Source organism: Hyla sarda, chromosome 1 (assembly GCF_029499605.1).
Source record: "Hyla sarda isolate aHylSar1 chromosome 1, aHylSar1.hap1, whole genome shotgun sequence".
Classification (NCBI taxonomy): domain Eukaryota; kingdom Metazoa; phylum Chordata; class Amphibia; order Anura; family Hylidae; genus Hyla; species Hyla sarda.
In genome coordinates this window covers 207,726,859-207,746,558 of record NC_079189.1, presented here as the reverse complement: position 1 = coordinate 207,746,558, position 19,700 = coordinate 207,726,859, and the positions used below count along the sequence as shown (strand labels likewise).

At 39.7% G+C, this 19,700-nt stretch overlaps 1 protein-coding gene and 1 pseudogene across 1 annotated transcript in view; one reads left to right on the top strand and one right to left on the bottom strand.

Annotated features, from left to right (window-relative positions):
• GPRIN3 (GPRIN family member 3) overlaps nucleotides 1-19,700 on the bottom strand; it is a 114,039-nt gene that overhangs the window by 23,033 nt on the left and 71,306 nt on the right. The gene's annotated exons all lie outside the window — the stretch shown is intronic.
• Nucleotides 10,167-10,275, top strand: LOC130344607 (U2 spliceosomal RNA; annotated as a pseudogene).

Sequence of the window (19,700 nt, the reverse complement as noted above, 5' to 3'; positions counted from 1 at the left end):
TTCACTAAATAGGCAGCTGAGGGCCTGTACGATGCCACAGACACCCAGCAAATGTGCTATCCCCCTCTGGTCACAGGTAAGAAACAGAGGGGGGGAGGGGGTAGATCTTCTAAAGTAAGAAATGTCTTAAATTATGTATTACACATAATTTCTTTCTGACAAACAGGTCAAAGAATAATATGGTCCTCTTGCAGGGGATAAAGTTAGGATAGCGTACAGTGGTACAGTACATAAATCACATTAGAAACAAAATAGAAAAGCATATAAATCTAAATTCAAGGGCACTGTGTCTTTACCAGTCTGGGATAGACATAATAGGCAGAATAGCCAAGTATTAAATCTCTTGTCGTCAAGGCCTGTATGAGGCTAAATCAGAGGTGACTCAAATTAAGTATAGGGCTTCAGCATAGCATCCAAGGTTGCCAAATCTTAATGTACCAGAAAAAGGAATAAAGGAATCATTTCTCAGAGCATGATAAGTTAGTCCTGTCACGAACCACATGTGAACAGAGTTGAGGTTCTTCATTTGGCTGCAACATGGGTCCTGGTTTTCATGAGAATATACTGGATACTTTTCTGCGGCTTATTATTAATGGAGCATTTATGGAAAAATGTTCTGGCCAGAACATTAACCAAGAAGTCCTAAAAAGCTGAGATCACAAGACAAGTCCATTAGGCATGGTTCCAATTTCTGAACAACTAAAACTAGAAGAGTATATATTGGGGTAGAATTTGTGCATAATGCTGGATACATAAAATACTAATACATTCGTCATCAGCATAACCTGATTGTCCTTTTTTCTAGGTTTTTAGTGTGGTAAAGGCCTGAGGGAACAAGCAGCCCTAACTGTGATCTAGCCTTGACTTCTTATACATTCTTTCAACACTTTAGCTGGCTACAAATATTTCTAACTATTTAAAGGAGGCCTGCGTGGGGGCTCATTTTAGAAAAACCTGGCTAGCAGGCTAGTTGAACAAACTGTGTACCTAAAACACATGTTAGGAGATAAATATGAGTACCGGATGCCCTGCCATCTTCCTTCTCATTGCAGCAACAGCTGATCAGATTGGTCCTATGTAGCTATAAAGTGCCTTCATGGGTAATCTCAAGGTTAGGTTGGCTTTCTGAACTAGATAGAGTCTTTAATATTTACATTTTTTGTTTATTCTCAAGACATCTGATTAAATACAATAGGCATTGAATAAAAGTTTTCAGTTGATAGAATGTAATGGTGGCACTGTATATTCTTTCATGAAAGAAAAGATAATACACAAAGACAATGGCTTAGGGAAAAGTCAGAAGACATTTAAAACAACTAGACTCTTGCTGTAGGTCAGACTAACAAACACACAGTGTAAATCATTTTAATAAGTGTTGAGAGTCCCCTTTGGTCATTGTAGTTTACATCAAATCAATAGAGTTAGTCGAAGAACAAACCTCACTGAGGCTTAATTGGAAGTAATCTAGTCATATATTTTGCCAAATGCTTCCAGTGTCTCTAGTCAGCAGGCAGCAGAAGTAATTCCACAAACTGGCCTGTATCAGTGGAATATAAATGCATGGAAAATAGGTCACCCATTGACACAGGCACTAAGTAGGTTAGATATTATATTATTCACTGTTTCAAATAATCTACTAGTATGTTTTCCAGATCACAGCAGTGTGGATGAAATCTGCCATCAGAACTAGTGTTAATAAGAGGACCTATTACATCACTCCTTTAAGGGTGCTCTTAGAGGCAGATCTAGTGGTCACCACTAGTGTATGCAATTCAGAAAATTTCAAGCAGGACCTGAACTTGGTGATTTATATAGTGGCAAGTCCAGCTGCAGCCAAAAATAGGTTCTATATAATCACCGAGAGACAGTGTTCAGCACAGCAGGGGATAAAAAGGTATTCACACTGTCTTGCTATCTCTTCTAGTGTGTGATTTAACAGTTTTTGCAGCACTTATACAACTTAAGCTCTTCCATGGTGTTTAGCTTTATAGTGGGGGATTTCTCAAATCCTGTCCAGAGGAAAAGTTGCCCAGTTGCCCATAGCAACCAATCAGCTCGCTTCTTTAATTTTTAACAATGCCTCTGCAAAATGAAAGAAGCAATCTTATTGGTTGCTTATTGGTTCCTTTTCCAAGAGTTCCATAGTCTCACTGCTCTTACAGTAAAGAATCTCTGTCTGTGATGATGGTGAAACCTTCTTTCTTAGACCAAAAGTATGCCCCCTTTTAATGATTACCAGCCTAGATGTTAAAAAAATCACTAGAAAGATCTCTGTACTGTTCATTCATATATTTGTACATTGTGATCAAATTGCCTCTAAAACGGCTTTTCCCCAAACTAAATAACCCCAAGCTTAATAACCTGTCTTGGTACTCTAATCCAGCCACTCCCTCAATTATCTTGGTCACCCTCCTCTGCACGCTCTCCAGTTCAGCCAAGTCCTTCTTAGGAAGTTGCCCTGAGCAACGGAACGCAAGGGGTCATCTGAGCACATACTCCACCTTCGATTTTCCACAGTGTTCAGTTTGTATTGCGTGTTTCATCCTGCTGATATATTGGGTCCTTGACTTAGGAATTGCTATTTACTTATCTGACGTTTGTCTGCATTTCATAGCATGCTCTTTAGCCGCATGATACATTTTCTATGATTACAGGTTTTACAATTTTGTACAAGTAATCCTTTTCAGCAGGAACAACCCTACCCATTAATTTTCATTGTGGAGGTGTATGTATTTTGTGTATACTACATGCTCATGTGCTCTGGAGGGTGAGCGTCTTGCCACCTCCAAGATTTATTTGTAGTGTTTTAAAATGATTTTAATCTGTCTGTTTTGTACTTCATTGATGTATAATAATGTATTATCATGTTTTCTACTACATATTATTGTTGTGATATTTGGGTGTGCACCGGTATATACAGTGTGTAGTGTTCTGTGGTATTTTTTTATTCTGTGTAGTCGCACTGTTCTGCACCCCAGCCACTATGTGAAGCAGAGCCCCCTGCTTGTTTACATTAACTTACATTAATATACAAGTGCCCAAAATTGGACACAGTACTCTATATGTGGTCTGACTAATGATTTTAACAAAGCCTTTATGCCTCTCTTGATACATCTAATGACTTTATTTGCCTTGGCAGTCAGTGTATGGCATTGGTCAATAAAGTTGAGCTTACTGTCAACCAGTACACCCAAATCTTTTTCAGTAGATGTTTCACCTAATGTTTTATTATTTAGCACATGATTGTACATGTTGTTTTAATGGCTTAAGTGCATAACCTACTTTAAACTTCATTTCCATGTCTGTGATAAAGCCTCTAGCCTCCCCAGATCCCTCTGTAATATTATGTTATCACCTTACCCAGTTTAGTGTCATATGCATATATTGAAATTCTACTCTGTAATCCCTGTAAAATGTCATTTATAGACATATATATATATATACACATATATCAACTGGCTCCAGAAAGTTAAACAGATTTGTAAATTACTTCTATTAAAAAAATCTTCATCCTTTCAGTACTTATGAGCTTCTGAAGTTGAGTTGTTCTTTATGTCTAAGGGCTCTCTGATGACACGTGTCTCGGGAAATGCCCAGTTTAGAAGAAAATCCCCATAGCAAACCTATTTTACCCTGTGCAGTTCCCGAGACAAGCAGAGATGTCAGCAGAGAGCACTGTTGCCAGACAGAAAACAACAACTCAACTTTAGCAGCTGATAATTATTGAAAGGATTAAGATTTTTTAATAGAAGTAATTGACAAATCTGTTTAACTTCCTGGAGCCAGATGACATAAACAAATAGTTTTTTCCTGGAATACCCCTTTAAGCTTTATTGCATCATTCCAGTGAATACAGAGCAACGTTTATGCGACCTCCCGAGCTTGAAAATGGCGGCAAGAGGTCGCAGAAAGGTTGCTCTGTATACAATGGAATGATGCAATAAACCTTAACTTTTGCACTTATTTTTGTGTGCTGCTGTTATCCGGATTTACGGTATATATATATATATATATATATATATATATATATATATATATACAGCAAGGTAGAGGCAGCACAACCACAGTTCAAGGATGTTGTTGAGGTGCAGGCAAGTGAAGTACACGGTCCCAATCGCAGACCATGGAAGTGGATCCAAAGCAAAATGATCCTTGCAGCACACCCAAATAGTGCAAAGTAGTGAAGGTTTATTAACCCATACAGACGATACAACGTTTCAGTAGCATCATTCTCAAGCATGCTTGAGAATGGCAGCCTGATGCTGCTGAAACGTTGTATCGTCTGTATGGGTTAATAAACCTTCACTACTTTGCACTATTTGGGTGTGCTGCAAGGATCATTTTGCTTTGTACATATATATATATATATATATATATATATATATATATATATATTTCAATACATATATATTTTCACAAATTATAATTTTTTTCATTTCCCAGTTTTTATTTAAAAAATCTGTCACACTGTGAGAGAATTTTCATTGCGAAAGATTTATGCATGCGCCAGATTTTAATGTGCGACAGTATTAACCCTGTGACAGATTTTATTGTGCGACAGATGAACCCTGCAACAGAAATGACTGTGCGACCAAAAACCTTGTGACAGAAATTACCGTGCGACAGAACCATGCGACAGAAAGTACCGCGCAAAATAATTTTTCCCTGGAGCAAAAATTATCGGGAAAAGTACAACAGATTAGTAAATATCAAGTGGAAAAAAGGTTGGAAACACAAAAAGAAACACAGACACTCCACTCTTAGTAAATGAGGGCCATTATCTTTTGTCCATACAATTACAACGATACTCAATTTATATAGGTTTTGTTTTATTTTGCTAGTGAAAAAAAATATAACTTTTTATCAGAAAATTAGTAGGCTTATAATTGTCTACTTTGGACCCCTATAACTTTTTTATTTTTATGTATACGGGCTGTATGAGGGCTAATTTCTGCACCATGACCTTTAGTTTTTAATGGTACTTTTTTATTAGTCCCAATGGGTACTATTACATGGAATCTAACACATCAATGCTGGACATAACATTGATCAGTGTTATCTGCGCTCTGTTGCTCTAGCCTGTCAAAGCAGGCTAGAACAACACAAAGAAGATTGAACGGCAGAGAGGAAGTTAGGGAACCTCCAGACGTCATTTAAGGTGATTGAGATCGCGCAATTGCCCGGCAGTGGTCCCGATTACCCATAGTAACCAGCTGGCAACATTGAGTTGCCGGTTTTAGGTCCCACTGTCAGTTTTCACTGCAGGAACTACAGGGTTAATAGGCTCGCAGCGGCGATTAGCCTATTAAATCCTGCTTCGTAGCTTCTCCCTCTTTCCCAGGATACCCATACATCTTGGGGAGGGAAGTGGTTAAAATACTCAAAATAGTATTTTTCCGGTAATCCTTAAAGGGGTACTCCGGTGGTTAATTTTTTTGACTATATGGTACCTTCTTTGTAAGTTTAGTTTTTTTGCAATATACATGTGTTATATGTTTTGGCAGCATGTATGTGTTTTTCTTACCTGTTTGTTGGGCAGGAAGTTCTGTAGTTCAGAGTGTTTTCTTTTACTGTTGTCCACAGTTCTGAGTCTGTTGTGGACAACATGTCACAGCTTTTTTTTCCCTCTCTGTCTGCATGAGAGGAATAAGCCACGCCCCCTCATCTCATCCAGCTGAGTACACAGCTCCTCCCCTCCCCCCTCCTCTGTATTCTAAGGATGCAGGTCTGCACAGGAGAAAGAACACAGAGAAGATAAGTGTTATCTGAAGGGGAGGATGAGAAGGTGCTCGGGCTGGGGATGTATGGACTGCAGGGGAATAAATCTCATACTGGGAATGATCTCTATATGTGAAGGGGGAGGGGGGACTCCTGAATGACACATGCTGGGAGTTGTAGTCCTTGTTGTGTGTGTGTGTATGCTAGTGTTTACAAACCAGTGTGCCTCCAGCTGTTGCAAAACTACAACTCCCAGCATGCCCTAACAGACTTTGGACATGCTGGGAGTTGTAGATTTGCAATAGCTGGAGGTACACTGGTTGGGAAACACTGTTCTAGCCTATTCAGCATACACATCACGTTACACCAGTGTTTCCCAAACCAGTGTGCCTCCAGCTGTTGCAAAACTACAACTCCTAGCATGCCCAAAGGCTGTCCGGGCATGCTGGTAGTAGTAGTTTTGCAACACCTGGAGGCAACCTGGTTGGGAAACACTGGTGTATGCCCTACAGAGGTGTGGTGAACTACAACCCCCAGGAGACTACAGAGGCAGCATACCACAGACTGAAGACTCCTGAATGACACATGCTGGGAGTTGTAGTCCCTTTTGTGTGTGTATGACAGCGTATCCCAACCAAGGCTGATTATATTTGTGTGCTGTGTATAAAGGGGCCGACCCGGGAAAATAGTAGGATGGTTAAAGGGTGGAACAAAAAAAAAAAAAAAAAAGGAGCCTCCCCAAACCAGCAAGGCATGTAGCATGCTGGGATTTGTAGTTTTCAGCACAGCAAGAAACAGGAAATAGAGGCAAACATAGGAAAACAAAGTGGGGGATAAAAAGACAACAAAGAACAGAAATAGAGTAGGCTAAACAACAAGAATAGAAATGAAACAAAACAAATAGGGTAAGTCAAAAACGGAAAAACACGTTGACCACTGGAGTACCCCTTTAATTATTTTTATCCACAACAGTACCACATTTGCTAAGTGCCATTCCTGTGGAACAATCCATCATATTATAGAATATTTAAGTATAAAAAATATGGGTCTGTCTAGCATCGTATTTAATTCCTGAAAAACTCTTGGATGGATGCCATATGGGCCTGGTGATTTGTATTAATTTACATTAACCCTTCTCATGTCATCTGTCATTGGATTGTCCTGTATATATACAGTAGAGAAGACGGCATTTACTAGATTGGCATTTTCTTCCCAATTGAATGCAACTGAATGAATAAGGAAAATTTTATTTAGATCCCACACAATAAAAATTTAAGTCTAGTAACGGACAGAAAATTAAGGGAGCAGGGTCTTCTTTTGGGCCATATTCTTGCCAAAATATGTCCTTGGCACATATTTCAGCATATTTCAGTAATATACTTCATATAATTTTCTTTCATTTTCAAAGAGTCCTGTGAAAAATGAAAGGAGCAATCTGATTGGTTGCTATGGGGAACTGCACCACTCTTCCTATACACAGGTTTTGATAAATCTCCCCTATAATCCTGTCCAGTTGCAGCATCATCTTTGCTGAAGCACAGACTTAGGGAGGAAGATTAGTCATGCAGATAGAGGGCAAGAGGCAGACATACCCTCTCTACAGGATAAAAAACCAAGTACGCTACAGAAAGAAGATAATTGAGAGAGAAATATAAATGTCTAGCACCTATACTACTGAGTAATATACAGCATTTTTTTTTGTGGGACACGCCCCTCTTTAACCCCTTAAGGACCACGGGTTTTTCTGTTTTTGCACTTTCATTTTTTCCTCATCTCCTTCTAAAAATCATATTGCTTTCAACCTAAAAACACTGCTATTCCCCATAGTTTTTAGTTTGAAATAGGGAGAGGTTCCTGTGTGGGGCTGCCCTTTTTAGGACGAGTAACACTTGCCAAGAAGGGAATTAATAGTGCTAGAGTAGGGCCTTACAGGGGAAGTTTTTACCCCCACTTGTTACAATGGACCATACGTTGTTTCCTTCCACCTGTTAGAGGTCACGGTGCTCCAGCCCCTGTATCGCCACGTCATCAAACACAGAGATTTTCTTCTGTGCTGTGATGACGGCGGGCTGCCACCAATGAGAACGCGGGGGTCCCCAGCAGTAGGACCCCCGCGATCAAACATCTTATTCCTTATCCTTTGGATAGGGGATAAGATGTCTAAGGGTGGAATACTCCTTTTAGCATATTTATGTTGATAATTTTAAAAGCAAGTGAATGGGAAAGTGTCTGCTAATTACACAGGGAACAATATATTAAAAGTTTTATTTGGTGACAGGTACTCTTTAAAGAAACCTGTCACCTGTTTTATGCTGCTCAAACCACAGGCAGCATTAACAATTGCAAGGATTAGGGTCATGGAACACTGATTTACTCTGTGTTTAGGACCACCTCACATGACTACTTAGCTGGTCCCGTGGTGGCTCATGGTGGCTTTTTTTAAACTATGGTATCTCTGAAGTGCCAAAGCGTTTCAGAGTAAATAATTGTTTACCATGTTTCATGCTGCTGTGGTTTGGAGAGCATGAAACAGTTGACAGGTCTCTTTTAACCCCTTAAGGACCACGAGTTTTTCTGTTTTTGCACTTTAATTTTTTCCTCATCACCTTCTAAAAATCATATTGCCTTCAAACTAAAAACACTGCTATTTCCCATAGTTTTTAGCTTGAAATAGGGAGACGTTCCTGTGTGGAACTGGCACTACTCTGCCTGACATACTTATTGCGTATATGAGGGGAGTACAGTACGCTTCATTACACTTAAAACGGTATTTGTCTAGAACAGCAGCAGGTGTGCACTATTGGCTGGCCTTTCACATTATCTAGGACCTTGACAGATTAACATTTAAAAATAGTACACTACTTAGATGTACGTATGGGGTATCCACTTACGAGGGCAGAAAAATGCTCTACAGTACGCTTAAAAAAGAAAAAGTACCTGAGTACAACACCAGCCGGTGATTACTTTTGCCTGGACTTTCACAGTATTTAGGCCCTTGACAGATTAACAGCCACAAAATAGTTCACTAATAAGTTGTAGGTTAGAGGTATGCACTTATGAGGGCAGGAAAATGCACTACAGTAAACTTAAAAATATATATTTTTGCACAACACCAGCAGTACACAACAGTGCTGCAGCACACGAAAGCTGTGTGGTAAACCCAAAATTGCACTCTGTCAAAGACTATTAGGAATTGACTGCTGGGTATTATACCGTCTACAGACTAGTATAAACAGCAGATTATTTGTTGTGGAACAAAGATACAGAATTGCCCTAAAAAACTTATTCCTGCTTCCTCTGCTAAGGTTTATGAAGTTGAGGCAGCTTTTTGAAATGTATCAGGCAACACACAGCTTTCTGCCCCTCTTTGTAATACAATGCTGTAGAAAGTGACTGGGAGGTTAATGGCTGCAATGAAAAAAAGCACTGCTCTCTGTCCACTAGTGTTGAGCGGCATAGGCCATATTCGAATTCGCGAATATTCGCGAATATATGGACGAATATTCGTCATATTCGTGAATATTCGCATAGTCGTAATATTCTCGTTTTATTTTCGCATATACGAATATTCGCATATGTGAAAATTAACCTATACGAAAATTTGCATATACAAAAATTAACATAAGCAAAAATTCGCGCATGCGAAAATTTGCATATGCTAATTTTCGCATATGCGAAAATTCGCACACCAGTCTCACACAGTAGTATTAGAGCCTTCTTACACCACATAAGCTGGAAGTAGAGAGGGATGATCACTGTGATGTGTACTGTAAAAAAAAAAACAAAAAAAAATGAATATTCGTAATTACGAATATATAGCGCTATATTCGCGAATATTCGCGAATTCGCGAATATGCGATATTCGCGAATAAAATTCGAATTGCGAATATTCGCGAGCAACACTACTGTCCACCAGAAAGCTGATGTGACTAGGAGGTGAAACGCTGCTGGAAAAAGCTTTTCTGTGTAACACACACATAGGTTGTCTGTCCTATCTCTCTGCAGTGTAATGAACAGTGCAGTGGAATATGGCTGCCGATTATATAGGGATGTGACATCACAGGGGTGATTGGCTGCTGATAGGCTGCATCCTGCATGTGATTCAGGGTCATCCCGCCTACCCGCCTTGCCTTCCCAGAGTTCCTTGCCCAATGTCCTAACATGTGGATCCACCATTTTAGATGCCCTAGAGCCTAGACCGCGCTAAATGGAGTTTAATGAAGCGATTCGTGCAATAGAATGGCGGCGACATTCGCATTCGTTGTGAATCAAATTTTTCATGAAATTAGTAATGAATTCAGATTCGTCAGCTTCAATTCGCTCATCTCTAATAATCCTGAAATGGTCATTAAAAGCCAAAGAGGAGATGCCAGTCGGGCCTCAGACAGGAGTATGCAGCAGGTGAGCATTCTTACAGCAGATCTCTGGGGCTTAGCAGTTTGTGCCTGGCTGCTTCTCGGCCTTTTGGCTAAGATAAAGTGTAGTATCTGTTCTTATCAGTTTCATGCCGGTGCCCGAATGATGCCGGTTTTGGGCTGGTGGGGATGGGTGCTGCATGGAGGGTGCAGGTGTACCGGGGCTTTCCGGGGCTGGTTCTGAGGAATCAGCTCGATGGCTGCCCCGATGTGACCAGTTCCCTCCGGGTCTCGCCATGAGGCTGAGAGGGTCTAGAGCCGATTTACTTTTGTGCCTCGGGGAGTGGTGACCCCGAAGTGCTGAAACTCACGAGTGGAAGCACGGGCACCATAATCTCTTCACCTTGTGGCACTCACCTCTTGATTCCCGGCCTTCTGGCTAGGATCAGAGACATTTTTATAGATCCGGCCGGATGTCCGGGCAGTATATCTGCACACATTCACTTATTTATTTATTTTTGTCTCACTGTGTCACTTTTTGCGTGTTGTGTGTCCACTGGATTTGTCACGATGCGGTAGCCCTTCTGGGTGTCCCTCCTGGCAATCTAGGGGACGTGTGTGGCCATCAGGTTCCCCACCTCCCTGCAAACACCCCGGGTACTCCTGCTTTGGCAGGGTACCAACCGTTATTGGCTCTGCTGGCAGTTACCTTGGCTAACGCCCAGGGGGATGCCGGGAGCATTTGTGGTCCCTTAGTAACTTCGGCGAAAAGGGACATCGAACCTGGAACCTCGCAGGTACCTTTTGGTCCAGATGTGAAGGGTAAGGTTTGTTGGGGGCCTCTCTCCTATCGGAAAAGGGATTGCGATAGACCGCATCCTCTGTGCACGTTTTTTTTTAGTGTAACACGTTTGCACTTTTTCTTGCACTTTGGGTGATTCGAGAGCACATTCCTCGGCTCTTAGATAGAATATGCCTGGCTACTTAGTGTTTCCCAAACTCTGCTTAGCAAGTCCTAAAGTTTGGAACAAATACAACTCATTACTTTGGCAGAAAAACGGAAGATGTCCAGCACCAGGAAGGCAGGTAAAAACTTGTTTATTGAGGTACAAAAAGTAACAAACAGCATATCAAGGAGCGTAGAGCCTACGCGTTTCAGGCTGAAGAGCCCTTAGTCATGGCATAAAAACTTTACAGCACTGTGTTCTTTTATAGTAAAATGCATTAGAATCACATGATCTGAGCAGCAAAGTAGTGGATCATCTAAAAAATGCGGCATGGAGTTAATCACAAACCAATAAGATTGTTATACATCTATAGAGATGGCGTACAATACACAGGTATATAGGGCAACCACAAGATTCAATTGCACTGGTACTTATATTATCATGAGCAATATTGAAATCTGGCTAAATAGATGGACCGTATTTACTAATTACTTCTGTTATTAGAACGTTAGTATAAGGTCTTGTCTCAAATTTAACCCTTGTGGTTCTCTCGTGCCTAGCATGAATATCCAGAATGATTCCCTATTGAGAACCATTCTTCTTAAGTCCCCACCCCGTCTCGGTTTCCTAACCTTTTCTATGCCCATGATTTGTAATGTATTCATGTTGCCTCCATGAACATCCCTGAAATGCCTGGACAACGCAGAAATATTACTATTAAAAGACAAAGTATTCTTTGCATCAGATATGTGCCTGCGTATCCTAGTTTTCAGGGAGTTCATGGTACAACCAACATACTGGCATTGGCATGATGTGCAGGACGCTAGATAAACTACATTTTTTGTATTACAATTTACATAATCCCTCAAAACAAAAGTTTTGGTATTTGAATATGATTTAAATTCCTTATTGACCTGCATGTAACTGCAAGTGATGCAGACATTGTGCCCACACTTCCAGTTACCCGCATGAAGCAACCAATTCGTACCAGTATGTTTGTTGTCAGTACTACTAAACATACTGGGTGATAGGATAGATCCCAAAGAGGGACCTCTTTTGGACACCATCTTAAAGTTGTCCTGTAAAAGATTATACAAAACAGTGTCTTGATGCAATATAGGTAAATTCTTTTCAATGATATTCCTAATTTTATGAAATTGTTTGCTGTACTGTGTGATGAAGAAAGGGGGATGAGGGGGACGTGTCGTGTGGGAAGGCTCGGAATTGGAGTTTAAAGAGTTTGTACAATACATTAATGATAACAAACTGAACCTTTCCTTCACCTACAATTTTTCACAGGAAAGCATACCCTTCTTGGATGTATGTTTCTCTGTGGATAATAATAGGATTGTGGCGGCCCCCTATAGAAAGGAGAATACAGGGAATTCTATACTACAAGCCACATCATGCCATCCCCAACATGTTCTCCGCAACATCCCCTATGGGGAATGGTGCAGATTAAGACGCAATTGTAGCAAACAAGAAACATTTATACATGAATCGGACCTACTCTTTAACAGACTACGGGAAAGAGGATATCACCCGGAGACACTCAATAAGGCAAGAAATAGAGCGGCCAAACTAGATAGACGGGATCTCATTGCACATGGTACCAAAGATAAGGATTTTACAACGAGACAGGATAGGGCTCATCCCCCTTTCTTCATCACACAGTACAGCAAACAATTTCATAAAATTAGGAATATCATTGAAAAGAATTTACCTATATTGCATCAAGACACTGTTTTGTATAATCTTTTACAGGACAACTTTAAGATGGTGTCCAAAAGAGGTCCCTCTTTGGGATCTATCCTATCACCCAGTATGTTTAGTAGTACTGACAACAAACATACTGGTACGAATTGGTTGCTTCATGCGGGTAACTGGAAGTGTGGGCACAATGTCTGCATCACTTGCAGTTACATGCAGGTCAATAAGGAATTTAAATCATATTCAAATACCAAAACTTTTGTTTTGAGGGATTATGTAAATTGTAATACAAAAAATGTAGTTTATCTAGCGTCCTGCACATCATGCCAATGCCAGTATGTTGGTTGTACCATGAACTCCCTGAAAACTAGGATACGCAGGCACATATCTGATGCAAAGAATACTTTGTCTTTTAATAGTAATATTTCTGCGTTGTCCAGGCATTTCAGGGATGTTCATGGAGGCAACATGAATACATTACAAATCATGGGCATAGAAAAGGTTAGGAAACCGAGACGGGGTGGGGACTTAAGAAGAATGGTTCTCAATAGGGAATCATTCTGGATATTCATGCTAGGCACGAGAGAACCACAAGGGTTAAATTTGAGACAAGACCTTATACTAACGTTCTAATAACAGAAGTAATTAGTAAATACGGTCCATCTATTTAGCCAGATTTCAATATTGCTCATGATAATATAAGTACCAGTGCAATTGAATCTTGTGGTTGCCCTATATACCTGTGTATTGTACGCCATCTCTATAGATGTATAACAATCTTATTGGTTTGTGATTAACTCCATGCCGCATTTTTTAGATGATCCACTACTTTGCTGCTCAGATCATGTGATTCTAATGCATTTTACTATAAAAGAACACAGTGCTGTAAAGTTTTTATGCCATGACTAAGGGCTCTTCAGCCTGAAACGCGTAGGCTCTACGCTCCTTGATATGCTGTTTGTTACTTTTTGTACCTCAATAAACAAGTTTTTACCTGCCTTCCTGGTGCTGGACATCTTCCGTTTTTCTACTATTGCACGTGGAAGGGAACGCCACCCTGCCGGTCTGCAGCACGGAAGCCGGGTTACGGGGATAGAGCAGTACCTGTTGCATTGTTCTCATTACTTTGGCTGTTATATGGATTTGCAAAAAAATGTGTATACTAAAATGAATAGGATTTTCAAGTTATGAAAAACAATTTTTTTAATTTTTTTTATTAAGTTGCAACCATACATAGACATGTTGAGCTGTGGAGGTTATCCCCACCACTTTTAATCTTTTACTTAGCATGACTCTAATGCTCATCACATATAATCCCCTGGCCCATATAAATCATTGTGAAAATCAGTGAACAGCCTTCTGTCATCAAATATGTTTCCATGACACGCACACACACATATATACATGTGTATGTTCTTGAAGCAGCTGTGTGACCTTGTTAACGTGACAGTATCAAAATATGGATGGAATGTGCTGCTATTTTTATCCAAATTTAGGGCTAGTCACACATGCATATTTTCTGCTGCAGATCTGCTGCAGATTTGCTTCCTAGATAACCTCTTAACCCCTTAAGGACCAAACTAATTTTCACCTTAAGGACCAGAGCATTTTTTGCACATCTGACCACTGTCACTTTAAGCATTAAAACGGTAACTCTGGGATGCTTTTACTTCTGAATTTGATTCCGAGTCAGTTTTTTTTGTGACATATTCTATTTTAACATAGTGATAAATTTTCGCCGATACTTGCATCATTTCTTGGTGAAAAATTCCAAAATTCCATGAAAAAATTTAGCATTTTTCTAAATTTGAAGCTCTCTGCTTGTAAGGAAAATAGACATACCAAATAAATGATATATTAATTCACATATACAATATGTATACTTTATGTTTGCATCATAAAGTTGACATGATTTTACTTTTAGAAGACCTTAGAGGGCTTCAGAGTTCAGCAGCAATTTTCGAATTTTTCACAAAATTTTCAAAATCTGAATTTTTCAGGGACCAGATCAGTTTTGAAGTGGATTTGTAGGGCCTTCATATTAGAAATACCCCACAAATGACAGAATTATAATAACTGCACCCTGAAAGTATTCAAAATGACATTCAGTAAGTGTGTTAACCCTTTAGGTGTTTCACAGGAATATCAGCAAAGTGAAGGAGAAAATTCTAAATCTTAATTTTTTACACTTGCATGTTCCCAGTTTTTCAATTTTAGAAGGGCTTAAAGGAGAAAAATCCCCCCAAAATTTGTAACCCAATTTCTTTTGAGTAAGGAAATACCTCATATGTGTATGTAAAGTGTTCAGAGGGCGCAGTAGAGGGCTCAGAAGGGAAGGAGCCAAAATGGGATTTTGGAGAGTGAGTTTTTCTGAAATTGTTTTAGGGGTCATGTCACATTTAGGAAGCCTCTATGGTGCCAGAACAGCCCACACCACATGGCATACTACACCCCTCAAGGAACGCAACAAGGGGTACAGTGAGCCTTAACACCCCACAGGTGTTTGATTATTTTCGTTAAAGTTGGATGTGTAAATTAACTTTTTTTTCTTCACTATAATGCTGGTTTTCCACCACATTTTACATTTTTACAAGGGGTAATAGGAGAAAATGCCCCACAAAAGTTTTAACCTCCTCTGTTCTGAGTATAGAAATATCACATGTGTGGACGTCAAGTGCTCTGCTGGTGAACTACAATGCTCAGAAGAGAAGGAGCCACATTTGGCTTTTGAAAAGCAAATTTTGCTAAAATGGTTTTTGGGGGGCATGTCACATTTAGGAAGCCCCTATGGTGCCAGAACAGCAAAAGAAGCCCCACATAGCACACTTTTTGGGAAACAATACCCCTCAAGGAACATAACAAGGGGTACAGTGAGCCTTAACAACCCACAAATTTCCGCTAAAGTTGGACATGAAAAAGAAAAATCTGATTTTTTTCACTAAAATGCTGGTGTTACTCCAAATTTTTAATTTTCACAATGGGAAATAGGAGAAAAAGCCTCCCAAAATTTGAACCCCGTTTCTTATGAGTATGGAAATACCCCATATGTGGATGTAAATTGCTCTAAGGGCAAACTACAATGCTCAGAAGAGAAGGAGCACCATTGGGCTTTTGGAGAAAGAATTTGATTGAAATGGAAGTCGGGGGCTATGTTCTTTACAAAGCCCCCATGGTGCCAGAACAGTGGACCCCCCCCCCACATGCGACCCCAATTTGGAAACTAAACCCCTCACATAATTTAGTAAGGGGTACAGTGAGCATTTACACCCCACTGGCGTATGACAGATCTTTGGTACAGTGGGCTGTGCAAATGAATAATTAAATTTTTCATTTTTATAGACTACTGTTCATTGCACCCCTAGTTACATTCCGTGAGGGGTGTAGTTTCCAAAATGGGGGCCACATTCTCTCTCCAAAACCCCAATGGCGCTCCTTCTCTTCTGAGCATTGTAGTTCGCCCTCAGAGCACTTTACATCCAGATATGGGGTATTTATATACTCAGAAGAAATATGGTTACAATTTTTTTTTCCTATTACCCTTTGTGAAAGTGAAAAATATGGGATAACACCAACATTTTAGTGAAAAAATTTTCATTTTTCATTTTCACATCCAACTTTAACGAAAGTTCATCAAACAACTGTGGGGTGTTAAGGCTCAGCAAATCACTGGCCGAGACAGGACTTCCAGGATGCTGATCTTGGAAGCAGGAAAAAGAAAGAAGCATTGGAGACCAGAAGGAAAAGAAGCGGAGCTGCAGCGGACAAGGGTGACATATGTGATATATTTAAGAAGAGATGTACCTTACCATATTTAAAAAGACAATACCTTTTATGACTGTAAGGGGGAGGGGGGGGCAAGGTTGTACATTCCCATTTGCAGTCTGAAATAGACCTGTGTAAAGTTGAATAGCTCTAGTTAAAAAGTCACTATGTACGGCCTGGTATTGACTGCTCCTTTTGATGGCCAGCACAATTTTGTAGAGCTGTACATGTTATGGATCCCACATGCTACGAGGGACAAAAGCTAATGACAGGAAGACACTGGCAAAGGTATACAATTTGTAAATATGTCATGCTATTTGTTGCAAAACTGATGGACATTAATCCACATTTTTTAGAATGGGCCTCTTGGGCTCCTCATGCTTGCAATCCTTCCTTAACATGAAATGCTGTAAACTTATGTTGATTCATGACATTTCTGCTTTGGTTATACGTTCTTCCATATCCTGTTGAAGAGTTAAAATGTGTTATTTTTCTCTCTTGGTTTACTAAATACTTCCTGTGCCTATAGCAAGGATTGCAAAAAAAATTCAGTTAATCCTTACATAGGTTTCCAGGAAAGATCCGATACACTATTAGAACCTGCACTCCTTAACCCCTTAATGACACATGACGTACTGGAACGTCATGTGTCCGCTCCCGATCTATAACGCGGGGCCACGGCGTGGCCACGCATCATAGCGGGTCGGGCCCGGCCGGGACCCGTGGCTAATAGCGCGCAGCATTGATCGTGGTGGCGCGCGCTATTAACCCTTTAGACGAGGCGTTCAAAGTTGAACGCCGCATCTAAAGTGAAAGTGAAACCATGCCGGTTAGCTCAGGGAGCTGTTCGGTAAAATCGCGGCATCCCGAACAGCTTACAGGACAGCTGGAGGGTCCCTACCTGTCTCCTCGCTGTCCGATCGCCGAATAACTGCTCAGTGCCTGAGATCCAGGCATGAGCAGTCAAGCGGCAGAATCATCGATCACTGGTTTCCTATGAGAAACCAGTGATCAATGTAAAAGATCAGTGTGTGCAGTGTTATAGGTCCCTATGGGAGCTATAACACTGCAGAAAAATGAGAAAAATGAGAAAAAAAGGGAATAAAGATCATTTAACACCTCTCCTATTAAAAGTTTGTATCACCCCCATTTTCCCATAAAAAAAAACCAGTGTAAATAAAAATATAAATAAACATATATGGTATCACCGCGTGCGGAAATGTCCGAATTATAAAAATATATTGTTAATTAAACCGCACGGTCAATGGCGTACGCGCACAAAATAGTGCATTTTTGGTCACTTTTTATATAATGAAAAAATGAATAAAAAGCGATCAATAAGTCCTATCAATGCAAAAATGGTACCGTTAAAAACTTCAGATCACGGCGCAAAAAATGAGCCCTCATTCCGCCCCATATGTGGAAAAATAAAAAAGTTATAGGGGTCAGAAGATGACAATTTTAAACGTATTAATTTTCCTGCATGAATTTATGATTTTTTCCAGAAGTACGACAAAATCAAACCTATGTAAGTAGGGTATCATTTTAATCGTATGGACCTACAGAATAACGATAAGGTGTCATTTTTACCGAAAAATGTACTATGTAGAAACGGAAGCCCCCAAAAGTTACAAAACTGCGTTTTTTTTTCAATTTTGTCTCACAATGATTTTTTTTTCTGTTTCACCGTAGATTTTTGGGCAAAGTGACTAACGTCATTACAAAGTAGAATTGGTGGCACAAACAATAAGCAATCATATGGATTTTTAGGTGCAAAATTGAAAGAGTTATGATTTTTTAAAGGCAAGGAGCAAAAAACAAAAATGCAAAAACGGAAAAACCCCCGGTCACTTAACTTGCAACACCTAGTAGGACAAGCCAGAATGTTATGCAGCTTGAGGAAGTACTAGGTGTTGCTAAGATCCAATCTGTGGCATGTGGGAGGGGCTTTAATGGTATATAAAAAAAATTGCCACATAAATTGTATATAATTTTTTTTTGCCACATAATAAATTAGATCAAGTCAGTACTATATGATTGTGCGATGCCTCCTGTTCGTTGATATGCCTGTTATTGCAACATATCCCACACTGAGTGGGACAGGCCTTGGTTTATTATAGGCTAAGATGTCAGCACCTCTTTAAATTGTGTACCCCAGTGGTTGGGAGACCAACAACGAAGTAGAATAACAGAAAGAGGTGCACAAATGGTCTAATTAGAAAAATGTGGCATATCAATCCCTTTTGTATTGCGAGAAAAATTGGGTGTCTCACGTCAAGCCAAGGGCATCAAACATTGTCTAGACAAAGCATCATAAGGCGCTTCCTCGACATTGGGGTACCAGTCAGACAACCAGCTACAGGTGTTTCATTGACCCCACGCCACCGCTCTCAAAGACTATCATGGTGCAGAGCAAGACAGATGGAATGGAGTGCTGCTTTTGTCTCTGACACAATGATAGCCAGAGATTGGTCTGAAGACCACATGGGGAACCTCAATACAAAGGAGACCCTCACAAGGGAACGTCACATCATTCCTTCTGCTAAAATAAGAAAACCTGCACTAAATACCTCATAATGATAAAGTAAAAACAGAATTGTTAATGTTAAAAAGCTAATTTTGTTAAAAAAGATGAAGTTTCAAATCCTGTGCCTCAAATCCTGTTCATCAAATATACACAGGATACTGTATGTGTGAATACACCCTTACTTAGTATTTAGTTGGAGCACCTAACTGTATAGTTAAATATTATGCTTTTTTTATTTAAAAAATAAAATATAATAAACATATACTTATGTTTACTTACTTACTTACTGAAACATAAAACATGTATTTGAAATAATGTATTTACTGAGTTTTGCTGTTTCTATATCTTCCTCTTTTCCATTGATTGTACTGCAATAAAGCTTGATTTAGGTCTGACAGATGATGTACAGTATAGGATTAACTGCTGTGTAAGATGATAAATCCTGTGCCAGGCAGTAAAACCTCTTGCAAGGCTTAATATTGCTTTACAGATTGAATATTTGGTATATGTGGCATATTTACCTAATCTAACAATTAATGTATGTGCATAATAAGCAAATGGCAATGGGGATATTTACGATGTTCCGTAAATATTTGTAGTCTGTTGGAGGAAAGGAAAGACAGAGGAAAGACATTGTTTATTGTTGTGTCCCCTCAAAATACCTCAACACATAACCATTAA